Source organism: Heptranchias perlo, chromosome 3 (assembly GCF_035084215.1).
Source record: "Heptranchias perlo isolate sHepPer1 chromosome 3, sHepPer1.hap1, whole genome shotgun sequence".
Lineage (NCBI taxonomy): Eukaryota > Metazoa > Chordata > Chondrichthyes > Hexanchiformes > Hexanchidae > Heptranchias > Heptranchias perlo.
In genome coordinates this window covers 93,588,410-93,607,985 of record NC_090327.1, presented here as the reverse complement: position 1 = coordinate 93,607,985, position 19,576 = coordinate 93,588,410, and the positions used below count along the sequence as shown (strand labels likewise).

Below are 19,576 nucleotides of genomic sequence, written 5' to 3'. Positions count from 1 at the left end.
TGTGTAAATTTCTATGATTCTATGAAAGTTAATTACTCCGCTAACATCCAAGATCTTTCAGAGTCTGAGGAGCCAAGAAGTGATTAGCTGTTCAATGCTGTTTTTTTTAAGTGTCAGGTTTAATTTGAGAGGATGTTTACAAATGCATGATTTCTTTGACCCATCTGAGGCTCTCAAAAAAGAACACAGTGGATTTTTCCTTGTTTTTTTAACATGGATTTTGGGACCACGTCAGTGGTGGTGGCACAATATTTCTTTTACATGAAAGAAGCTCCACAGAGTTACAGAGCAGACTTCACTCGAAAGGTCTTGGTACAAGAAGGAGATTAACTGGTGTTAAGAATCTACATTTAGACCTGCAGAAAATATTAAAGGTCACTGCATTGTGACTAAGAACTTTTCCTCTCAAGGCTCGCCATCACCCCTTTAATCCTTTGTTATCTTCAGAGACAAAGTGCTCGAGGTGGGGGGGCGGGGGGGGGGAGGTGGCGGGAGACATGGGATTTACCCCAAATGTAATTGCAAGCACTTTTGTCTCTGCTGTAAAACCACCAAACATGGGCATCATTAGTTTCTGAAATTTAAATTGATAAGATACATTGATATGAGTTGCTGTTCAAGCACTCAAAGGGCAACATTTTTACCTGAAGGATTTAATTGATGATAATCAAATTGGAGTTATAGAGTAACTGAGTAAAAATAGAATACTTGAATCGGCATATTTAAATCTTTAACATTTTAATGGCACTCAGGTCAATCGTCAGATAAAGAATAAGAGCAGAAATTGCTTTGATCCTTTTGTTTTTTTTAAAGAACTAAGAATGAAGATGGTTCTGTGGCTCGTGGTAACACGCTGCCAGTAAGCCTGACTCTAAGCCCAGGACCTGTAAACAATCTTGTGACTTTTGAAACTGACGGACGATTGTATAACAATGTGGTGCAGTCTTGATCTTTCAATGGTACATTTACCCAATGGTTTTGTTTTACCAACAGATGCTGTCTGTAATGGTTAAACCATTTTTAGAAAGAAACAACTGCTCTCAAAGGCAATTATGTATGAAGGTTTTTTTTTGGTAACTTAAATCAGATCCAAAAAGGGGTTAAATGGTATTAGTAAACAATTGGACGCCAAGTTTTTAAAAAAATCTTAAGAACTCTGCAGAAGGCAGGATCCAAGGGGATGGGGGCCACGAGAGGCCAAGGCACGAGCTCTACCCAGTGTGGAAGCGGGTAATATGTCTCCAGTTTCCATTCTGTAAACTGCTGCTTAAATACAGAGTGTATTAAACTGTTCTTTGCAATAAAGTACTTGCCACTGTAACCAATTGGTGCCAACTCGAATCTTTCGGAACATGGAAGTAGCGGAGCAGGGGCTCCCCTAAGCAGTCCTGGACCGTATATTCCCAATAAATTCATCATCCCATCACCTGCCCTTGGAGATGATAACTACATTTATAAGATAGCCCTTCATGAAGAAGAACAACTCAAAGCACTTTACAAGGGCGAGAGGAGGATACCAAACACAAAATGGGAAAGATTAATGAGGGAGGTAACAAACACATGGTCAAAGAGTTAGGTTTTTTAAAATTCTTTTGAAGGATGGGTGGAATGTATCAAGTCAAACTAGTTTAGGGGAATAAGTTCCCAAGATCAGGGGCTTAATGACTGATACTAATTTGTACTAGGAGTTCTGTCAGAAAGAAAAACACAGTGCCCTCGGACTGATTTTCTACTGTAGCTGAGATTCTTTTTTACCTTGACCTACTAGCTAAGAAAGGGTTACAGTATGAATGGTCCAACCACAAAACAGGAGTGGCAAGAATATCTCACCCCTTATATTCTTGGAGTTCCAGTGACATTAAACAACACCAGAAAACCTCACAAGGCTTTGGAGTCCAGTACTAGTACGCAGGGAAATGGTACCTAGGATTAGTATGTGCTGACTTCAGTGAAACTGTCCTTATCATGATATTCAGTGACATTTGGAGTTGGGAGGGAGGCCATTTGATCACTTAGGTTTCAGCATTGGAAAAATCTGGGTCTCCTCTATGAATTACTGCACTACCTGGTCTGTTACTGAACCATAAGGACCAAGAAGGTATAATGGTTCCCTGTGCTGAGATATTTGATTTCAGCAGGGCAGCAGTACTAGTCCACATTTTGGCCTCATGTTTCACGTCGCGTTTCATGGTGCACAACCATTTTGCTGAGGAAGATCTGGGTATGACTTATACTGATGTTACTGTAACTTAAAAATTAATTAAGGTTTAAAATACACTTTACAGCCAGAGCTGGGGGAGGTGTTGTATATTCAGGCCAAGTCAGACAGACGGGCCAGTCTATGTAATGTTGCCCATCTTCAGATCGGACACTGGAAATCCACCCAGACCAATTGTGTCGAGATGGCCCAATTCATTTCGAAAGCAGCAAGGAATAGTTGCCCGGGTCCTCCACCCACAGAGACGTTGTATGGTTTAATTGGCAGCTCTACTGGCCAAACCCTGAAAAGGAAAGGGGTCGAGATTAAACCCTCAACTTCTCGAGGAGGAGCACATACAGCTGTGCTCAGAGCAAGCCTTAGTATGAGTCAGTGAAAAGAAAGTGTTGCATAGCCTACTAACAGGTGGTGTGTTTTTTTTTCAAGGAGGGATTAAAATTAAGTAAAGTTAAGAGTTGTTTAACAGTTACTCTGTGTTCATTTGCTGATTGTAAAATAAAACAGCTTAAAGGTTCGTAACCAAAAACAGAAAATGCTGGAAAAGCTCAACAAGTGAGGCAGCATCTGTGGAGAAAGAAACAGAGTCCTTCCTTCCTCAGTTCCTGTAAGGACTCTATTCCCTTCTCCCAGTTTCTCCGTCTCCGTCGCATCTGTTCTGACGATGCCACCTTCTACACCAGTGCTTCCGATACGTCTTCCTTTTTCCTCATCCGAGGATTCCCCTCCACTGTAGTCGACAGGGCCCTCGACCGTGTCCATCCTATTTCCCGCACTTCTGCCTCACCCCTTCCTTTCCCTCCCAGAACCATGATAGGGGCCCCTTGTCCTCACCTTCCACCCCACCAGCCTCCATATTTAACGTATCATCCTCCGCCATTTCCACCACCTTCAGTGCAATGTCACCACCAAACACATCTTCCCCTCTCCTCCCCTTTCAGCATTCCGAAGGGACCGCTCCCTCCGCGACACCCTGGTCCACTCTTCCATCACTCCCAACACCCGCTCTCCTCCCCACAGCATCTTCTCATGCGAGCGCAGGAGACGCAACACCTGCCCTTTCACCTCCTCCCTTCCCACGTCCAGGGCTCCAAACACTCCTTCCAGGTGAAACAGTGGTCTACTTGTTCTTCTTTCAATTTAGTATACTGTATTCGCTGCTCATAATGTGATCGCTTTGCCGAATGCCTCCGCTCTGTCCGCAAGCGTGATCCTGACCTGCCCGTCGCTTGCCATTTTAATTCCCTGTCTCACTCCCTCTGACCTCTCTATCCTCGGCCTCTTACACTGTTCCAATGAAGCTCAAGGAACAGCACCTCATCTTTCGTTAGGCACTTTACAACCTTCCGGACTCAACATTAATTTCAATAACTTCAAACCATAACCACTGCTCCCATTTAAAAAATTATTATTTTTTTTTACTTATTGGACTGCAGCTGCTGGTTATGGTTCTGCCGTTGCCATTTACAGCTACTCTAAACCAATCTTTTGTTTCTTAACTTGTCCCATTACCACCCTCCTTGTCTTGCACCATCATCCCTTTTGTCATTTAATCACTCTTGCCCTCTACCCTACAACAGACCTTCCCTTTTGTTCCTTCCTTCCCTCCCCCCACCTCCGAGGTGTAGAGGAACAAAAGGACCTTGGAGGGCATATCCACGGATCCCTGAAGGTAGCAGGACAGGTAGATAAGGTGGTTAAAAAGGCATACGGGATACTTTCCTTTATTAGCTGAGGCACAGAACATAAGAGCAGGGAGGTTATGTTAGAACTGTATAAAACATTGGTTAGGCCACAGCTTAAGTACTGCGTCCCGTTCTGGTCACCACATTACAGGAAATATGTGATTGCATGAGAGAGGGTACAGAGGAGATTTACGAGGAAGTAGCCAGGGCTGGAGAATTTTAGCTATGAGAAAAGATTAGATAGGCTGGGGTTGTTTTCTTTGCAACAAAGGAGACTGAGGGGAGATTTCATTGAGATATAGGAAATGATGACAGGACTAGAGTGGACAGGGAGGACCTATTTCCCTTAGCAGAGAGGTCAATAACCAGGGGGCACAGATTTAAAATAATTGGTATAGGAACATAAGAACAGGAGTAGGCCATTCAGCCCCTCGTGCCTGCTCTGCCATTTGATAAGATCATGGCTGATCTGTGATCTAACTTCATATACCTGCCTTTGGCCCATATCCCTTAATAACTTTGGTTGCCAAAAAGCTATCTATCTCACATTTAAATTTAGCAATTGAGCTAGTATCAATTGCCGTTTGCAGAAGAGAGTTCCAAACTTCTACCACCCTTTGTGTGTAGAAATGCTTTCTAATCTCACTCCTGAAGGGTCTGGCTCTAATTTTTAGACTGTGCCCCCTACTCCTAGAATCCCCAACCAGCGGAAATAGTTTCTCTCTATCCACCCTATCCGTTCCCCTTAATATCTTATAAACTTCGATCAGATCACCCCTTAACCTTCGAAACTCCAGAGAATACAACCCCAATTTGTGTAATCTCTGCTCGTAACTTAACCCTTGAAGTCCGGGTATCATTCTAGTAAACCTACGCTGCACTCCCTCCAAGGCCAATATGTCCTTCCGAAGGTGCGGTGCCCAGAACTGCTCACAGTACTCCAGGTGCGGTCTAACCAGGGTTTTGTAAAGCTGCAGCATAACTTCTGCCCCCTTGTACTCTAGTCCTCCAGATATAAAGGCCAGCATTTCATTAGCCTTATTGATTATTTTCTGCACCTGTTCATGACGCTTCAATGATCTATGTACCTGTACCCCTAAGTCCCTTTGGACATCCACAGTTTTTAACCATTTAGAAAGTACCCCGTTCTATCCTTTTTTGATCCAAAATGGATGACCTCACATTTGTCTACATTGAATTCCATTTGCCACAGTTTTGCCCATTCACCTAATCTATCAATAACACTTTGTAATTTTATGTTTTCATCTACACTGCTTACAATGTCACCAATCTTTGTGTCATCGGCAAACTTAGATAGGAGACTGTAGATGAAGGCATAGAAATTCACCTGAGGAAGGAGGAAGCCTCCGAAAGCTTGTGAATTTTAAAATAAAATTGTCGGACTATAACTTGGTGTTGTAAAATTGTTTACAATTGTCAACCCCAGTCCATCACCGGCATCTCCATTTCATCTAAGTCGTTAATATTGTGAATAATTGAGGCCCCAAGACAGATCCCTGCGGGACTCCACTAGTCACATCCTGCCAATGTGAGTACCTACCCATTATCCCTACTCTCTGTCGCCTTTTACTCAGCCAACTTCCTAACCAAGTCCGTACTTTTCCCTCGATTCCATGGGCTTCTATCTTAGCCAACAGTCTCTTATGTGGGACCTTATCAAATGACTTCTGGAAGTCCATATAAATAACATCCATTGACATTCCCCTGTCCACTACTTTAGTCACCTCTTCAAAAAATTCAATCAGGTTTGTCAGGTACAACCTACCTTTCACAAATCCATGCTGGCTCTCTCTGATTAACTGAAAATTCTCAAGGTGTTCAGTCACCCTATCCTTAATTATAGACTCCAGCATTTTCCCCACAACAGATGTTAGGCTAACTGGTCTATAATTCCCTGGTTTCCCTCTCTCGCCTTTCTTAAAAAGCGGAGTGACATGTGTTAGAAGGATCAGAGTGTAGTTGAGGAGAAATTCACTCTTTGGGGGTCTGGAACTCACTGCCTGAAAGAGTGGTAGAGGCAGAAACCCTCAACTCATTTAGAAAGTACTTGGACGTGCACTTGAAGTGCCGCAACCTACAGGGCTACAGTGGGATTAAGCTGGATAGCTCTTTTTCGGCCGGCATGGACACGGTGGGCTGGATGGCCTCCTTCTGTGCCTTAATTTTCTATGATTCCCTGGCTCTGTACTTGCTTAAAAAACTTTAGCTCTTTAACATCTTCCAGTTCTGATGAAAGGTCTTTGACCTGAAACGTTAACTCTGTTTCTTTTTCCACAGATGCTGAGCTTTTCCAGCATTTTCTGTTTTTATCTCAGATTTCCAGCTACCACAGTATTTTGCTTTTGATTTAAAGATTCCTGGTTGGCCTCATCTCACTGGTGTTCATCAGTCTCTTTCAGAAGATTAGACTAGGGCACGTACAAAGATGAATATATCTCGTTCATATAACAAGGATGTCTTCATTGTTTATGCCCGAGTCATACTGTGAATTGTGCATGCGAATTGTAAGGCGTGTGGGTCTATGGACAGCAGTGACCGTTGCAACTGAACCGAGAGACTATCCAGAGTAGAACTGAAATTATAACAGCATCATTTTGTGAAGGGGGGAAAAACATCCAAAGTTCAAGTTCCTGATCGATGTCCAGTTATTCCTGTCGAAGAGTCTGCACGAATAGATGAGGTTTAGGCTCGGCTGCAAAATCGAACAGGCCTAGGTTTTCCCATCATGATTCCATCGGTGAACTACTCATTTTATTGGGTTATGGTCAGCATTGTAACTGAAAAACCTCGGCCCCTTTGTCTGGTTTTCCACACGAAGGATGGAGACTTGGGTGAAGTTGTACTGAAGTGCTGTTGCTGCCCATGGAGTTGTATCCCTTTCGGAGAGGACGGGAGATGATTTATGGATTTGTCTTGAAAGATGAGAGTGTCTTAATACATTCATTTCAGCCCATGTGCGTATCTGTATAAAATAAAACAAAATATTGTTCAAAGTATTGATTCATTAAGATATAACGACTTAGGTAATCATTTATATTTTCAAATATGAAATGATGTGCCGTCTGATACCGCATACATACGTTATAGATAGACGAATAACCCAGGACGTTGCATTTTACAACGTAATTTAGAAACAGGGAAGAGGTACAGTTGTGATAAAGAGACTTTCAAAAATGTAGATGGTTTGGAAGAGAACTGTGGCTCACTCGTTAATTAAAGTAGCAGAAGACGACTCCAGAGAGGTTCGAATAGCTCGGCTCCGCTCCGCTTTGTGTAGCCGGCCCGGGTGATGCCCCGCCGACCTCTTCTCCCTCTGTCGGTTGGACCGTAAACATCCGGTGCGTTTGAATAGTTTTGGGCGGGAAGCGGCTGCCGCGGCCGCCATCTTGTTTACCGCGTCTCGCTCTCAGTCAGTGTTTGTGTGAGGAGCCGGGGGGGTCGGAGAGGGGCCTTGGGAACGGAACAGAAGCGGAGCGGGCGCTGCACCGTACCGTAAGTGAAGGCGCAATCATTCGGCCGCAGGCTCTCGGCTTCTACCCCCCCCCCCTCCCCCCGACGGCCCAGCTTTATTTATAGTTGGCGGTGGAGGCGCACGTCAAGGCTCGGGGGAGCAGCGAGGCCCCGCTCGGTCTAGCGTTTCGTAGGTGCGATATTAAAGGTGCGGGGAGAGCGGCCCGAGCTGGGGCAAACGGTGGGTGAGAAACGTCCCCTGGGGATCTCGGAGAGGAAGCCGTGGGGGTAAAATGGCGACAGCAGGAGGAGTGTGGGAGAAGCGACCTATCCCCGGACTCGAGTGGTCAGCTTGGCCGTTGTTGCTTATCTGGGAGGCGGCTGGGGCACGAAGGAAATCGCGGGGAGTCCGAGGGCCCCCGGCATGCTTCTTTCCTTTCGGTCTCGGTCGTTCGGGAGGTACCGGCGGCCGCCCCGGGCCCCGGACATCATGTTCCCCACTGCTCTTGGTATTTCTTTGCGGACTTTGGCTGCACAGCAGCTGTTTCCAGGTTGATTTGGGCCTGTAACCCTGGAGTTATCGTAGTCGCAGGATTATAACCCCAAGTGTTTTAATCCTCTGATTGATACACCCCCCCCCCCAATTCTGTATTTACCCAGGGCCTTTTATTTACTTCTCCAGTAATTTCTGTTTTGGCACCTCTTCCGCCGCCTTGCAGAAATTCTGCGTGACACCGACGCTTTATGTTTCATCGCACGCTTTAATCGATCCATTTCTCAGCTCAGTTTTAGATATGATGTGGAGATGCCGGTGATGGACTGGGGTTAACAATTGTAAACAATTTTACAACACCAAGTTATAGTCCAACGATTTTATTTTTAAAATCAAATCGTTGGACTATAACTTGGTGTTGTAAAATTGTTTACAGTTTTAGATAGGTTTGTGTCTAGTAGTAAAACTGACAATGCAACACGAGCTCAAGTCAATTACTGTCTAGTCTTTTGGCCACTTAAACAACAAATCTGTAATGAAAATGCCCTCTATGTTTTATAATACGGTATGTTACTCTGTACTGAGCCTATAAAGTTTCCGACTGGGCTGTGATAACCTCATCCATAAGATTCCCATTCTAATTTTTAAATTTTTTTTGGTGTGCTACTGTATCATCGGAAACATTTTTTTCCCTGATTGGTTGGGTACTCTGATCTGCCTTGACTGAATCTTCCCACCCCTTTCATATGAGCAATGCCGCTTTGTTCACATAATGAGCAATTAGTACAACATAGACATTTTTATTATTTTTACAATTTAATTGTTTTGTGTGCAGTGAGAAGATGGGCAAAGTTTGCTGTAAAAGTAAAATGGAGAGCAGGTGTCTGATGTATTACCATCTAAATGATTTGTCACTTTTTTAAAAAGAAAATGGCTGGAATACAAATGTTGTCTAGCATTTTTAAGCTGGAAAGATCAATTATTGAGAAATATCAAAATGTTTGATATGGGGAGAGAAGAGGCCAGACCCCAACTTGTTGGATTTGTAATTGAATACTGCAATAATTAAATTTTAACTTAATTGTCACAATTTTTATGCAAGGCGCTGGGAGTACTGTACAGCAGGAAGTGCGGACTGGAGAACATTTCTCTTTTACAAGATATTAGTTGCTCAAAGAAATTCAAGACTAGTGATCTAGATTATTCGTGGGCAACTTGTTTGTGTGGCGGGGTGAATCAAAGTGTTGTTATGTGATAGTATCAAGGAAGGATAATTTATATAGCTCTTTTCAGATCAAATTGTCTTGAAGCATTTGCACAGTCGGTGTTTGAAGAACAGTGACTTGTGTAGATTAACAAGGATAGTATAAGTGGCAGTACTTTAATTTGAGTACTTTTTCCCTTCTGCCAAAAAAAGCACCTAGTCCGTAGCGAAATCTACCACCTGTTAGAAAAATTCAGTGATTTGCATGGCATAAATGTTAGTGAGCTGCAAGACTGTAATTCGATCTGTTACACTGATGTGGCTAAACTATTGAATTACTGCATTGTAACTCGTTGACAAATGGCTGTTGTGTAACATTTTGTACTTAATGATGACGGTAGTCTTTCTGGGGTGATGATTTTAATGTGCATACGAGTCCTACGATGGCCTCCCAACCAGCGTGTTAATTTCTGGTCCGAGTCTTCATCTCTGCCCGTCACAATTTAAGCCAACAATACAGAATTTTAAAGACAATTTGGATGTCTTAGTTGCAGATGGACAAATTTAATAAATCCAATGTGATAATCTGGCAGTAGATTTATAAAATCTATTTCTTACATGAACTATTATAGAACACTATCATGCAAATGTGGTTATAGGGGATTGTGCTAACCAAGACAAACCCAGCCATTAAAAATACATCTACTGACAGTTAGTTATGATGTGGAGATGCCGGTGATGGACTGGGGTTGACAATTGTAAACAATTTTACAACACCAAGTTATAGTCCAGCAATTTTATTTTAAATTCACAAGCTTTCGGAGGCTTCCTCCTTCGTCAGGTGAACATCGTTCACCTGACGAAGGAGGAAGCCTCCGAAAGCTTGTGAATTTAAAATAAAATTGCTGGACTATAACTTGGTGTTGTAAAATTGTTTACGACAGTTAGTTAAATATAGTAATTATACTAACGAGTGGAGTTGGTGGGGAGTGAGGTGGGGGAGGGGAAGGATTGGGAAGTTTGTTTTAACCGGGATTGTATTATGACTTGGTGGTAAACTTGTAGGGTATATTGACAATTAAACCTGGTCCTTAGTCTTTGAGATTCATATCTTTATTATGAGAAGAGGCACGTAAGCAGGTTAGTTCGAAGACTAGCACTAAATTGACAGACCCCATTGCTAGAGATTGAAACTCTTTTTTTCCCCCATTAGTAAATATGAAAAGGACTTACACCAAAAGCAGCCTAACTCATTTTAAAAAGGAGCTGGATGAATCTCTTAAGAACCGGATTGATGGTTATAGGAATAAATGTAACCATAGATCAGATATTCTATGGAACACTGGGGTCCTCTGATTTTGCTTATCAGCTGATTATGTTGCACAGATGGGGATAAGGACATGAGAATGGAAATGGTATTTGGTGATTTGGAAGGAGCTGGCTTGATGAAACAAATGTAGCTTTTTTCACTCACATACTTCACACTGTCACATACAGTGTTCTGCACTATTTCATATTAGCAATCATGCTGTGTTCTATGAATTGTCAGGATATTAATTGTAGATCAAAATCCAGATTGGTGGTAGTAAGAAAGGGATTCAGGTTCCAAATTTGTGACACCAGTGCCTGGATTCCCAACAAAAAAAAAGCACTTGGATTTCTTTGGATTTTATTTTAGTTCCGCAAACCCGAGGTATTAATTTTGGGGGGAAATTACCCCTTCTCCACCTTTTAACTTTATACGTGAGCTTGCATTTAAGTGTAATTGCATGTCAAACAAAGTTTCATTAAAAAAGCTTCTAAAAATGTCATCTTTGTTTCAAAGAATAAATATCTGGCAATGAGCTACAATGCTGTAATTTAATTTGTTGTACTTAAACAACTGAAGTACTGCAGTGTAACTTTTTATGGCTATCTACTGCATAACATTTTATCCACTTATAACAATGACAGTCTTTTTGGAGAGCAGGTTGTTTAATGTGTAGTGTTTAAAGGACATTAAGTTTATGGGAGGGACTATATGTAAATCATACTAATTTTACATTAAATTGTTTTGAGGAACTCTTGATGTCTGAGGGTTTAGTCTTGAGTGAGTATAACTGCTGAGAACACCTCAATAAAGGTAAGAAAATGTTAGGTTTATGGGCTAAGTTCTTTCCTATAGTGAGCTCTTGTTGAGGTCACTTGCTGTAGTCAAGCATTTGGGTTTGATCCATTGTGGTTTAATGCCAAATTGTGGCCGTTCTCAATTAAAAATTAAGTTTGCAACCATCAAAAAAAAAATCAGTTGAAGACCCCTAGTAGCCCATTCCACAATCTTTTCACTGCTCAAAGTTTTTACTGCATGTCTCCTGTTTACCTCTTTATTGATACCATAACTGCTCTATATAATATACCATTTTGCACATTTATATGCACTTTGTAGCTGGATTAATGTGTCTACTTTGCAAGTGATTTGCTATCTTTTCCAGCTGTGCTGTTCCAATACCACATTATACTCTAACTGTACTTTTCCAGTGCTGGACAGCACGCCCCCCCCCCTCCCCGGGACCTGTAACAACAGTACTTTGTTCTAACCGCACCTAGTGTCAACTTGGTAGCACTCTTGCCTCCGAATCAGAGGTTGTACGCCCCACTCAGGACTTGGGCACATCATGTAGGCTGACACTCCACTGCAGTACCAAGTGGTGCATTGTCAAAGGTTCAATCCTTCAGGTGAAATGTTAAACTAAGGCACTGCCTATCCGTTCCAGTGTTCAGGTGGATGTTAAAGATCCAAGGGTAGAGTTTCCGCTTTGGGCGCAATCGAAACTGCAGCCAAAATACGCTTGAAATTGCGCTGGTTAGGTTAGACTTCAAGTTTCTGCTAAAATTCATTTGCATAATCACAAACATAAAATCTGCCATAAAACAGAGTGATAAAATACAATAGTTACTTTTTAATGAAAAGAGGGGAAAAAAAGATTTCCTTGATGTAACTAAGAGGGATAATCTGGTGCAGTTTTACTAATACAGCTGAAAATTAGTTTATCAGTAAAAATAAGCATTTTTAATAAGGGTGTCCAGTCCTCCATCTATGAGTAACTTGATTTTAAAATCACTGAAAATGACTTCAAAAAAATTATACTGAACCATTTAATAGTTTCACCGCTGTACACTAGTCAGTTTCTTAGTAAATTAAATATTTTTTGACATGAAACTTTTACAAAACCGTGCCTACTGGTGCCCATGCGCCTAAGATAATGAGCGCAATTTGAAGAGCCTCCCTGAACTAACACAATGGGCAGAATCAACAACTGTGACCTGGGGATGTGGCCAGTTTTGTGGGCGAAGCCTAATTCAGGCGAATTGAATCTTAAACTAATGTATAAGGTCGCAGAAAACACGAGTATAAGTGGTCTTTGGCATAACTCACTTTTGAGTTATTCCTCCAAATTTGATGGTACAATTCCATCTTCCCTGCATTATAACATGCCAGCCTGTTCAAATTCATGTTACATAGAATTACACAGAATGTACAGCACAGAAACAGGCCATTCGGCCCAACCGGTCCATCCTCCACACGAGCCTCCTCCCTCCCTATTTCATCTAACCCTATCAGAATATCCTTCTATTCCATTCTCCCTCATGTGTTTATCGTGCTTCCCCTTAAATGCATCTATGCTAGTCGCCTCAGCTACTCCTTGTGGTAGCGAGTTCCACATTCCAACCACTCTCTTGAGGACTGCATTTATCCTGTGGGAGCACAGGATTGTCACATCGGGGCAATAAGCCCTGAGTATCAGCTTGGCTTAGGTCTCACTCTCGCCCGTGAGTCATAATGGTACCATTCTAGGACTGCAGTGCAAAATACAGGATGATACTTCAGTGCAGTACTGAGGGAGTGCTGCATTGTTGCAGGTACCATCTGCCTGTTCAGGTGGATGCATAAGTTGCCATGGCACAATTCAAAGAGCGTGGAGCTCTCCCAGTGTCCTGGCCAATGATTGCTCCTCAACAACCACCACCAAAATAAGTTAACTGCCTATTCATCTCTTTTGCTGTTTGAGGGACCTTGCTGTGTGCAAATTGGCTGCCGCATTTGCCTACGTAACAATGACGTCAGCATATAGTGACACCGGGATTGATTTTACCACATAATTTTCTATGTAACTATCCTCTACTCACTGCATTTTGCTGAAAAAATCACCCTGCTTTTATCGGGAAAAGTTGCTGTAGTTTCGGTCATGAGTTCTGATGCTGTCCTTCATAGGGACGCTTTTTAAATAGGCTCAGTAGACTGTTTGCTGTAGTACTCTGTTGAAATAGACTCTGCTGAGTAAATGGACTTTGCTTTGCTGTTTGTTGAGCAAATAGCTTTTGTGTGAGTCCAGCCATAAGTCACGCTCTGCCTCCAACTCATTGGCTGACACAGTGGTGTCAATAGACACACTGAACACCGTGACTGCGCTTCAAAGATAATTAATTGGCTGCAAAACACTTTTGGGATTTGAAAGGGACTATTCTTTCAAAACATCTCCCTTTTGAGGTGAAGTAATGAGTATCATAGCCAAAATAGATGGGGTAGAAGTTCATCCACATATGATTCATTAGGTTCTCGCAACTCAGTAGAGGCATTGAAGAATCAATTCCAAGATGACGGGCAGCGTTTGAAATTTTAACAGTTTGAAAACTTTATATGATGAGAAATAATGAGCACATCGTGGTCAAAACTTATAAGGCAGTTAACTGCCTGTAGTGATAAAATGATAATTCTCCATAAGGGTACTGTCATAAAGTGAGAAATCTGTCATAAGCCAATGTTTATATGCAAATAAAGATTTAGAAGAAACACAAAGGTATTTGGAAGAGGAGCAAATAAGTTCTTAAGGGTTTCAACTTTGATGTGTTGCATTTCTCTCTTCAGCTCCAGCATCCTCCATATGTGGATTGGTTGGAGCTTGAGAGAGATGCAGCACTGAATTCCTTAAGAACTCAACCCATTGTTGTGTGTATTAAAGTTTGAATGCTCAAATCATACAGTTACGGATCCAGTGGACTGGCTTAATGAAGAGTACACATCCAAAGTGTAATAACCTGTTTTCTTTCTGTTTATTAATGCTGGCTGACTTGCTGTGTATTTCCGACATTTTTTGTTTTTATCTCCAGTCTCCTCTGTTTGTCCCTCTGCATGTTGGGTTAAATCCAATCTATGGTTTCGCCATCTGTGAGATTTTCTTGAATCAGTGTACTTGCCCTATCAAGAGGATCAGGAGTTCATATTAAGTCTTGGTTTTAGTTCATCTGAGAGTGTTTACCTTAGCCAGTAATGAAACAATCACCTGGATAAATAGCGTGTGTGTGTGTGTATAGTGACGTAGGGTGGGGGTGTGTGGAGTGACGTTGTGGGTGGGCGTGTGTGGAGTGACGGGGGGCGTGTGTGTGGAGTGACGGGGGGGCGTGTGTGTGGAGTGACGGGGGGGCGTGTGTGTGGAGTGACGGGGGGGGCGTGTGTGTGGAGTGACGGGGGGGCGTGTGTGTGGAGTGACGGGGGGGCGTGTGTGTGGAGTGACGGGGGGGCGTGTGTGTGGAGTGACGGGGGGGCGTGTGTGTGGAGTGACGGGGGGGCGTGTGTGTGGAGTGACGGGGGGGCGTGTGTGTGGAGTGACGGGGGGGCGTGTGTGTGGAGTGACGGGGGGGCGTGTGTGTGGAGTGACGGGGGGGCGTGTGTGTGGAGTGACGGGGGGGCGTGTGTGTGGAGTGACGGGGGGGCGTGTGTGTGGAGTGACGGGGGGGGCGTGTGTGTGGAGTGACGGGGGGGCGTGTGTGTGGAGTGACGGGGGGGCGTGTGTGTGGAGTGACGGGGGGGCGTGTGTGTGGAGTGACGGGGGGGCGTGTGTGTGGAGTGACGGGGGGGCGTGTGTGTGGAGTGACGTTGTCGGGGGGCGTGTGTGGAGTGACGTTGTGGGGGGGGGGGGGGCGTGTGTGGAAGACACTTCCATTTTCAGCAACTAGTCACATTCTTAAATAGATAATTGACTGTTAATGGCTGGCGGGGAAAAGCAAAAGGTGCATAAATGGTTTAATCCAGGGCCTGCTTTACTTTCATGCCACCACAGATTTTTCTTGGGGTGGAAAGGGTCTTTAATATGTTTCATTCTGTTTTTTTTTATTTACTTGACGTAGGAAGTGCCATGAGTTCCTAGAACTCCAATTCCATTGTTTAACATGACACTTGAACTTTATAATAGATAGCAACTTCATTGTAATACAGCTCAGTCGTAGGGCTATATATGAATCCATCTCAGTCTGGTGAATCCTACACCTTTAATGGATCCTATCTCCCATGAAAACTGACCTGTTCTCAGTGGCTTCGGTGTAAGACTGATGTATTAGTTTTTCATGTCTACATAAAATTCAGTGTTGAGCCTAAACCTATGGTGAAAGTATTAACTGATTCTTTAAGCAAAGATAGTAGCTTCGCTTGCCATTTAACTATTTTTCAATGTAGTACAGTGGATCACGGCCAAATGAATAATGATTTTGCCAAGTAACTTTAGTCACTTAACTTATGTTTTTTTAATCTGGTTTAATTGTATCCAGTTTGGCAAGAAGCTAACAATGGAATGTAAACTAGATTGCAATTACAGCATTGTTAAAAACAATCACACAGTTATGGATAACAAAGTGTATTTGTTATTTACTTCATTACAATATACACATTACAGTGCAACACAACAATTTTTTTTAAAAAGGATCTTGAATAATAGATTAATCATATCTAGCAATACCGCACAGTATTAAATTATTAACGCTTGCCTTTTAGTTAGACACCAGACGAACTGTGTTCTCCAGCTTGTAGAATGCTTCGCAAAGCTTGCGCAGTAGCACCTGATGAGGCAATTTTCACACCTGAACAAAAGCACTTCTCGTACAAAACAGAAAATGCTGGAAATACTCGACAAGTCAGGCAGCATCTGTGGAGAAATGACCTTTCGTCAGAACTGGAAGAAGATGAAGATTAAACAGTTTTTACGTAAGTACAGAGCTAGGCATGGGGCGGGGGAAGGAAAGAACAAAAGGGAAGGTCTCTGATAGGGTGGAGGGCAGGAGTGATTCAAAGACAAAAGGGATGATGGTGCAAGGCAAGGAAGGTGGTAATGGGACAGGTAAAGAAACAAAAGATGAGTCTAGAGGAGCTGTAAATAGCAACAGCAGAACCATTATCAGCACCTGCTGTCCTAAAAATTGGGAGCAGTGGTTATGATCTGAAGAGGAGATGCCGGTGATGGACTGGGGTGGACAAATGTAAGGAATCTTACAACACCAGGTTATAGTTCAACAATTTTGTTTTAATAGCACAAGCTTTCGGAGATTATCTCCTGACGTAGTACTCACCTGACGAAGGAGATAATCTCCGAAAGCTTGTGATTTTAAAATAAAATTGTTGGACTGTAACCTGGTGTTGTAAGATTCCTTACATATGATCTGAAGTTACTGAAATCAGTCTTCCACCCCAGCAGCCTCCACACTAACGTATCATCCTCCACCATTTCTGCCACCTCCAGTGTAATGCCACCACCACCAAACACATCACCCCCCTCCCCGCATTCCGAGAGGACTGTTCCCTCCACGGCACCCTGGTCCACTCTTCCATTATCCCTAGCACCCTCTCTCTTTTTCCACGGCACCTGCCCGTGCGAGCGTAGGAGTTGCAATACCTGCCCTTTCACCTCCTCCCTTCCCACTATCCAGGCCCCCAAACACTCCTTCCAGGTGAAACAGCGATTTACTTGTTGTACTTTCAATTTAATATACTGTATTCGCTGCTCACAATGCGGTCTCCTCTACATTGGGGAGACCAAATGCAGATTGGGTGATTGCTTTGCTGAACGCCGCCGCTCGGTCCGCAAGCGTGACCCTGACCTTCAGGTTGCTTGCCGTTTTAATTCTCTATCCCATTCCCATTCTGACCTCTCTGTCTGAGGCCTCCTACACTGTTCCGATGAAGCTCGAAGAACTGCACCTCATCTTCCAATAAGGCACTTTACAACCTTCCGGACTCAACATTGATTTCAATAGCGTCAGATCATAACCACTGCTCCCATTTTATTCGGACAGCAGGTGCTGGTAATGGTTCTGCTGTTGCTATTTACAGCTCCTCTAGACCCAACTTTAGTTTCTTTACTTGTCCCGTTACCACCTTCCTTGCCTTGCACCATCATCCCTTTTGTCATTTAATCAATCCTGCCCCATCATAGATCTTCCCCTTTGTTCTCCTCTCCCCTCCCTCCCCCACCTTTGCCTGGCTCTGTACTTACTTAAAAACTATTAAATCTTCAACATCTTCCAGTTCTGACAAAAGGTCTTTGACCTGAAACATTAACTCTGTTTCTTTCTCCACAGTTGCTGCCTGACTTGTTGAGTATTAGTAGCATTTTCTGCTTTTATTTCAGATTTCCAACATCTGGAGTATTTTGCTTTTGAAAAGCAATTGTCACATTGATTGCTGAAAGTGCTTGATCCCTAGCACTTGATGAGATGAGAAAGACTGAAACATCACTGAATTGGCTACGAGGTGATTTTTACACCTAGGCGAAAACAGTTGTAAAAACAGCTAAACACATTGATCAAAAAGGGCTTAACACATCGGCTTTATTGAGGAAGTACAACGCTTAAATGAATATATCCAGACTTTTGCAATTCATTTAAATGTTTTCATTTAACAGTTATTCATTTAATGGGGACAGCTATCATTGCAAAAGATAGAAAAGTGATTTGTGCATGGAGATTTTATTCTCTTAAATGTTTTATTCTTTTATCAGTTATTCATTTAAGTGGGCTTGACTGTATTTCTCAATTGGTACAGTATCTCTCTCCTTCAGGTTATACCTCCACGACACTGCTCTCGCAATTCCATTCTTCTATGTCATATTATAGATTTACTATCTCTGGCCGTGTGGGCTTCTCCTCCTATGCCCACCCAGTCACCTCTGGTGTAACTCGGCTTCATCCTGAGTCCACTCTTCGTTTATAGGCTACCCTTCGGTAAAATATCGTTGTGGGTGGGGGGGGGGGGCAACATTCTTGTCTTTGCTGATGACAGGTGGCTCTACCTCTTTGCTGCCTCATTGACCCCAAGGCTGTTAGTACTCTTTCCAACTGCCCAATATTAAGACATGGATGAGACAAAACCTCTTCCAACGAAATCTCTGCAAAGTTAAAGACCTCCTCTTCAACTCCAGCCAACATCCACAACCTCAGGCCTTGTCTCCATCATTCTCCATAGCTGCTAACTCATGCCAAGACTAGAGGTGTGGAAATTTGGCATACTGCTTGACCTCAAGCTTAGCTTCTTTTCCCATATGTTGTCTGCTGTCTTTCACTTTCAAAATATTGGCCATCACCTCCATCCTCACGAAGCTTCAGTAGATCCCCATGCTCCTGTGAATCTATTTTAAGATCCTTGTCCTTGCTTTAAATTCTTCCATGACTTCAAGCCACCTTACTTGAGCCATCTCCTCCAACTGTACTTTCTCGATGCACCCTCCACTCCTTTAAAACCATCTTGTTGTTGGTTATATCCCCACTGAACCCTCGGCCTGTTTACAAAAGTGTCCTAAAAGCCTTTTCTTCAACTCCTGTATTCATCATCTTTGTCCCTTTCGCCCCTCTCCCATTTTTCGCTCCTGCTTGGTGTCCATAGAATCATAGAAAGGTTACAGCAAGGAAGGAGGCCATTCGGCCCATCGAGTCTGTGCTGGCTCTATGCAAGAGCAATCCAGCTAGTCCCACTCCCCCACCCTATCCTCCTAGCCCTGCAATTTTTTTTCTTTCAAGTACTTATCCAGTTCTCTCTTGAAAACCACGATTGAATCTGCCTCCACCCCCCCCCCCCCCGTCCCCTGGCAGAGCATTCCAGATCCTAAGCACTTGCTGCGTAAAAAAAGTTTTTCCTCATGTCAACTTTGGTTCTTTTGCCAATCACCTTAAATCTATGTCCTCTGGTTTTTGACCCTTCCGCCAATTGGAACAGTTTCTCTCTATACTGTCTAGACTCTTCATGATTTTAAATATCTCTGCTTTTTTAACCACTTTCTCAACCTGCCCTGCCACCTCAACAATTTGTGCACATATATTCCCAGATCACTGTTCCTGTACTCCTTTTAGAATTGTGCCCTCTAGTTTATATTGCCTCTCCTCGTTCTGCCTAAAAAAAATGTATCACTTCACATTTTTCTGCGTTAAATTTCATCTGCCATGTGTCCGCCCATTCCACCAGCCTGTCTGTAGCCTCTTGAAGTATATCACTATCCTCCTCAATGTTCACTACACTTCCAAATTTTATGTTATCTGCAAATTTGGAAATTGTGCACTGTACACCCAAGTCCAAGTCATTAATATATAGCAAGAAAAACAATGGTCCTAGTACCGACCCCTTGGGAACTCCACTGTACACCTCCCTCCAGTCTGAAAAACTCCACTTTTTGTTCATCTTATAATGTGCTCTGAGACATCTTTGTGTACAT

General features: G+C 43.0%; 1 protein-coding gene and 1 long non-coding RNA gene across 2 annotated transcripts in view; one reads left to right on the top strand and one right to left on the bottom strand.

Moving 5' to 3' along the window:
• Nucleotides 1-721: 721 nt before the first annotated feature.
• On the bottom strand, nt 722-7,462 carry LOC137317443 (uncharacterized). Its single transcript, XR_010961706.1, has 2 exons — nt 7,002-7,462; nt 722-6,883 (listed from the first exon to the last, which is right to left on the bottom strand). It is a non-coding gene; the product is annotated as an uncharacterized lncRNA (long non-coding RNA).
• rad21b (RAD21 cohesin complex component b) overlaps nt 7,303-19,576 on the top strand; it is a 70,004-nt gene continuing 57,730 nt past the window's right edge. The window contains exon 1 of the mRNA XM_067980782.1: nt 7,303-7,413. The gene's annotated coding sequence lies outside the window, so the exon portion shown is untranslated. The remainder of the gene's footprint in view (nt 7,414-19,576) is intronic.